This window comes from Astatotilapia calliptera, chromosome 3 (genome assembly GCF_900246225.1).
Source record: "Astatotilapia calliptera chromosome 3, fAstCal1.2, whole genome shotgun sequence".
In the NCBI taxonomy this organism is placed as follows: Eukaryota; Metazoa; Chordata; class Actinopteri; order Cichliformes; family Cichlidae; genus Astatotilapia; species Astatotilapia calliptera.
In genome coordinates, this window is record NC_039304.1 from 30,230,390 (window position 1) to 30,237,174 (window position 6,785).

Genomic DNA, 6,785 nt, shown 5'->3' on the forward strand with positions numbered 1-6,785 from the left:
CCGAACACCTTCCCTGGGATGGAGAGAAGGGTGATGCCACGCCAATTATTGCAGTTTGACAGATCACCCTTCTTTGGGAGTTTCACGATGGTACCTCTTGTCCAGTCGCCGGGTACTTCGCCTCTTTCCCAGCATTTGTTGACCAGAGTTGTCAAAGCTCTGACCAGAACGGGGTCCGCGTACTTCAGGAGTTCCGCGGTGATTTCGTTGGCGCCAGCTGCCTTTCCACTCTTGAGAGACTTAATTGCCGCCTTTGTCTCGTCCATAGTGAAGGGGTCAGTGTCAACGAGTTCATCATTTTTGGCTAACTCATTGTCCAACTAGGGCGTGTCTGGGGTTGATTCAGGAGGTCTTTGAATTGTTCTACCCAGCGCTTATCTTGGTCTTCCTGCGTGACGAGAGGTCTGCCATCTGTGCTTTTAATTGGCACTCCTTGACCCGAAAAGGTGCCAGTGAGGTCACGCATGATCCTGTATAGCATTCTCGTATCATTCCGATCAGCAGCTTCCTGTGCCTCCTCTGCTTTCCGCTCGACCCCTTCGCGTTTATCCCTTCGACAGCTTCACTTCACCTGCCGATCAAGGCGTCGGTACCGCTCCTCTGTGGCTTGCTGTTGTTCATTTGATGTCGTCTGATCCCGGGCGATATTTGCTCTTCGTCGTTCATCGATTAGCTGCCATGTTTGATCTTGGATCCAACGTTCCTTGAAGGTACCTCTTCGCCACCCGATGGCCTTCTCAGCAGCTGGCCGCCACAGCAATTTGAAGACACTCCCAGTGTGCCTCCAGATCTTCGACTTCTTCCAAAAATGGCAAAGCGATTTCAGATCTCAACGTTATATCGGTCGCGGAAATCGCAATCCTTGAGCTTGGCAACATCGAAAGAGCATACGCGGCGAGCATCTTGTCTTGTTCGTTTGAGCCGCAACTGGATCTTTGCCATAACAAGATAGTGGTCAGACCAACATCCGCGCCGTGTCGAGTGACTACGTCAGCAGTAGCTGACCTCCATTGCCTCGATATGCAAATGTAGTCGATCTCATTTGCTGTTAGACCATCCGGGCTTCTCCACGTCTTCTTGTGAATATGCTTGTGACGAAAGTATGAGTTCCCGACGCAGAGATTGTTTGCCGCACAGAAACTAGTCAATCGCAGGCCATTGTCATTTTTATTCGCGGACGATCCATGTGGGCCAATCACCTGCTCAAAGCCATTTCGATCAGGTCCAATCTGTGTGTTGAAGTCGCCCATGAGTATGACGAGGTCATGCCGGTGCACCTCGTCCAGAACAGTTTGAAGCTCGTCGTAGAAGGCTTCCTTGTCCATATCATCAGCGTCCTCGGTCGGAGCATAAACTTGAATCACAGTGGTTTTCGCATGGGCAGATATAAATCTTGCCACGATCAGTCGTTCAGAGATTGGTCGCCAACTGACCAGAGCGGCTACCGCTCATTCCGATAGGACTAATCCAGGTACTGCACTGCAGTGGTTTGTATCATATCTATCTAATAGACTCCAATTTGTTCATGTAAATGGAGAGTCCTCTTCACACACTGAGGTTAATTATGGAGTTCCACAGGGTTCAGTGCTAGGACCAATTCTGTTTACACTATACATGCTTCCCTTAGGCAGTATCATTAGAAGACATAGCATACATTTTCACTGCTATGCAGATGACACCCAGCTCTATCTGTCCATGAAGCCAGATAACACACACCAATTAGTTAAATTGCAGGAATGTCTTACAGACATAAAGACCTGGATGGCCGCTAACTTTCTGCTTCTTAATTCAGATAAAACTGAGGTTATTGTACTCGGCCCTGAAAAGCCTAGAAATATGGTATCTAACCAGATTCTTACTCTGGATGGCATTACCTTGGCCTCCAGTAACGCTGTGAGGAACCTTGGAGTCATTTTTGACCAGGACATGTCCTTCAATGCACATATTAAACAAATATGTAAGACTGCGTTCTTCCATTTGCGCAACATCTCTAAAATTAGAAATATCCTGTCTCAGAGTGACACTGAAAAAACTAGTTCATGCATTTATTACTTCCAGGCTGGACTACTGTAATTCATTATTACAGGGCTGGACCAGGTGACCCTGAATCCTCCCTTAGTTATGCTGCAATAGACATAGGCTGCCGGGGGATTCCCATGATGCATTGAGTTTTTCCTTTCCAGTCACCTTTCTCGCTCACTATGTATTAACAGACCTCTCTGCATTGAATCATATCCGTTATTAACCTCTGTCTCTCTTCCACAGCATGTCTTTTATCCTGTCTTCCTTCTCTCACCCCAACCGGTCGCAGCAGATGGCCGCCCCTCCCTGAGCCTGGTTCTGCCGGAGGTTTCTTCCTGTTAAAAGGGAGTTTTTCCTTCCCACTGTTGCCAAAGTGCTTGCTCATAGGGGGTCATATGATTGTTGGGTTTTTCTCTGTATCTATGAAGCGCCTTGAGGCGACTTATGTTGTGATTTGGCGCTATATAAATAAAATTGAATTGAATTGAATTAATCCCACACTTTTAACGTGATCAGTGACGTGTCCCGCATAAAGTATGCTCTTCTTGTCGCTGACAGTTCGCCCACTACCAGTCCATCTTACCTCGCTCAGGCCTAAGATGTCCAACGTGTATCGCTCAAACTCGCGCAGCACTTGTGCTAACCGTCCACTCTGGAATAAAGTTCTGACATTCCAAGTCCCGATCCTTGTCCTTGTCTTTGCCGTAAAGAGGGCGCTGGGCATCAGGCGATGGACGTCCGATTGACGGCTTTCTTCCATCGCCGTCATCAGACGGCGCTCTTCACCGCTAACATCCCGTATTCGATATTTCTCTCTTGTCGTTTCTGTAGCGGTAAAAAAAAATTTATGGGGTCGGGTTGCTAGCCCAACCCTCCTCCTTTCTCATCCGGACTTGGGATGAGTTCTACATGCTAATAAACAGCCTAAAAAATGTTTCAGCTCAGAAGAACATTTACATTTTCTCTGCAGACAGTGTGGTTTTTTTAATAATGATAATCATGCAGTAGATAATGAGCGAGTGTGGAATTAGATTCTATTCTAAATATTGTATAAAGAACATAATGAATAGTGAAAAATTGAAATAATCACTCTAATCTGTTGAATACTGGTCTGCGCTCTCCCTTTACACCTGTACACTCCATTATGGGGTTAATAAGCATATTTAACTTCCTGGATTTATTTTTCTTTGGATGTTATCCTTTCATACACACACTCAGTGTCTTCTCCATGGATCTCACATCTGATCATTATCTTATCACATTTTGGGTTCCTAGAAGAATAAAAAAAACTCACCCTTTTCATCAATCCTGACTGACTGGCTGTGTGTAGTAAACTGAAGGTAACAACCTCTCCAATGAAAAAATTGGACCAGTTGGGTTCAACAGTTAGCACAGCATCTAGAATCCAACACAAACAGATCATTAGCAATCCGAAACAATTTTATGTACTCAAAGCAAAATCTGTTCATGAAATGAAAATATATTGAAAAATAAAACAATGGAAATAGAAATGGGATGTGCTGTACAGTGATGAACTACGCTGAGAATAATCTTTACTGAATAAAAGAAATTTAAGAGAAAACGTTTCAGTCACCTCAAGCATGTCCAGTGCAGAGGAGCACTATAATAAAGACAGAGACATTATCAAACTAAAGACAAACAACTATAAAATAAATCAAACACGTGTGGTTGTACCAGTGGCTGCTATGATTTGTATGCATTAAATTGTCACTGTTGGAGAAACAAACCTTTCTTAGATAATCTAAGGCAGCTCCACTCTGATCTGAGTCAGTGCACTAAAATCTAATCCAGTCTACAAACAACCATGTTGGTAACAAACATGAGAGTCCTCTGATCACATGACCTGAAATGGTACAAATGACTGATGCTCTGTTCTTCTTACTAAAACATGTTTATGGATCAGTATGAATCAAGCAATAGAAGTCAGAAATGTACTCACAGAATAGGCCCAGCTCACAGAGCAAAGTGGCTCCCATCCTCACATCCAGCAGTGACACGTCTGAAAACTTCTACAACTTTCTGTAAAGAGAGAGAGTGAAGCAGCAGCACAGCAGATACCAAAGAGCTGTGAAGGAAACCAAGAGTTTGTATTACTTCTCTCTGCTTCCTTCCTTTTACACAGAAATAAAAAATGTAACAAGATCTAACTAAAGCATGATGTACAGTGGGGCAAAAAAGTATTTAGTCAGCCACCGATTGTGCAAGTTCCCCCACCTAAAATTATGACAGAGGTCAGTAATTTGCACCAGAGGTACACTTCAACTGTGAGAGACAGAATGTGAAAAAAAATCCATGAATCCACATGGTAGGATTTGTAAAGAATTTATTTGTAAATCAGGGTGGAAAATAAGTATTTGGTCAATAACAAAAATACAACTCAATACTTTGTAACATAACCTTTGTTGGCAATAACAGAGGTCAAACGTTTACTATAGGTCTTTACCAGGTTTGCACACACAGTAGCTGGTATTTTGGCCCATTCCTCCATGCAGATCTTCTCGAGAGCAGTGATGTTTTGGGGCTGTCGCCGAGCAACACGGACTTTCAACTCCCACCACAGATTTTCTATGGGGTTGAGGTCTGGAGACTGGCTAGGCCACTCCAGGACTTTCAAATGCTTCTTACGGAGCCACTCCTTTGTTGCCCGGGCGGTGTGTTTTGGATCATTGTCATGTTGGAAGACCCAGCCTCGTTTCATCTTCAAAGTTCTCACTGATGGAAGGAGGTTTTGGCTCAAAATCTCACGATACATGGCCCCATTCATTCTGTCCTTAACACGGATCAGTCGTCCTGTCCCCTTGGCAGAAAAACAGCCCCATAGCATGATGTTTCCACCCCCATGCTTCACAGTAGGTATGGTGTTCTTGGGATGCAACTCAGTATTCTTCTTCCTCCAAACACGACGAGTTGAGTTTATACCAAAAAGTTCTACTTTGGTTTCATCTGACCACATGACATTCTCCCAATCCTCTGCTGTATCATCCATGTGCTCTCTGGCAAACTTCAGACGGGCCTGGACATGCACTGGCTTCAGCAGCGGAACACGTCTGGCACTGCGGGATTTGATTCCCTGCCGTTGTAGTGTGTTACTGATGGTGACCTTTCTTACTGTGGTCCCAGCTCTCTGCAGGTCATTCACCAGGTCCCCCCGTGTGGTTCTGGGATCTTTGCTCACCGTTCTCATGATCATTTTGACCCCACGGGATGAGATCTTGCGTGGAGCTCCAGATCGAGGGAGATTATCAGTGGTCTTGTATGTCTTCCATTTTCTGATGATTGCTCCCACAGTTGATTTTTTCACACCAAGCTGCTTGCCTATTGTAGATTCACTCTTCCCAGTCTGGTGCAGGTCTACAATACTTTTCCTGGTGTCCTTCGAAAGCTCTTTGGTCTTGGCCATGGCGGAGTTTGGAGTCTGACTGTTTGAGGCTGTGGACGGGTGTCTTTTATACAGATGATGAGTTCAAACAGGTGCCATTCATACAGGTAACGAGTGGGGGACAGAAAAGCTTCTTACAGAAGACGTTACAGGTCTGTGGGAGCCAGAGATTTTTCTTGTTTGAGGTGACCGAATACTTATTTTCCACCCTAATTTACGAATAAATTCTTTACAAATCCTACCATGTGAATTCATGGATTTCTTTTTTCACATTCTGTCTCTCACAGTTGAAGTGTACCTCTGGTGCAAATTACTGACCTCTGTCATCATTTTAAGTGGGGGAACTTGCACAATCGGTGGCTGACTAAATACTTTTTTGCCTGTAACTAGCCAACTTAAAGCTTTCTGATTAACCGTCTCCATTTCAACTTGGGTTTAACGTGCGGACTTCAAACCATTTACCAGTTTTTAAATTGTGTTGATAGGACACGTAAAACCGATGTTTTTTGTTTTTTTCTGAATAAAACAGTGGCGTTTAATCTGGGAAGAAACGGTAAAAACTGTGTTTTCTAAGGAGAGCGCTAGCGAACAGGCTTTGCTTGTGAGTGAAAAAAAAAAAAAACCTCCTTTCCTATTGGTGGAAAAAATGTACCATGTCGACCAATCAAAAAATGATATGGCAGCATGTGGCATTTGTTTGTTTAGGAGTGACCGGCGAGAGAGAGAGAGAGAGTTTTGATACGTAAGAGATACGTGACGTTTACCGTGTTTGGAGTCTCAAGTGTAGTGGTGTAGTCGTTGTTTTGTTTGTGTGTGAGTTCTACTAGTGAATGTCACAGTTGCCACCAAAAGCAGATTGCAGTGTAACACTGAGTGACACACCTGGGGCCCGTTCTTCGTACCTCGCTAAGTAGGTTAGCCGGATTAGATTGTTGACGATTTCGCGTGATCCTGGATCAGTCGGTTCCCCGAAGCTCATCCGGGACTTGCTGTCATAGCAACAGAGCCGTAAGCGTAAAACCTGCTCGGGAGCAGGCTTACTTTATGTAAACAGGATTAGATCGCGGCCACGCAGGTATGTCCGCTTCATTTATACGAAAGCAACAGCGATATTCCACCACTGTTTCACCATAAATAAATATTATCAATGTAACTAAAGATAATGCAGCACTTGATCCTTTTATTGATGTCACACAGATACATACAGGTCATTTCCTAAAAAAGGGAAATGTACTATTAACATTCTATTACATGTATGTGATTATTACAGATGTAATTCATATTTCAGAGTAGTAATTGCAAATTACTTTGTGTAATCAAGATGAGAGACCACGGCTATAAAAGCGAAGGTGGATTTGGGAAG

At 43.9% G+C, this 6,785-nt stretch overlaps 1 pseudogene; it reads right to left on the minus strand.

Annotated features, from left to right (window-relative positions):
• Nucleotides 1-304: 304 nt before the first annotated feature.
• On the minus strand, nt 305-2,782 carry LOC113014221 (craniofacial development protein 2-like; annotated as a pseudogene).
• Between the last annotated feature and the right edge of the window lie 4,003 nt (nt 2,783-6,785).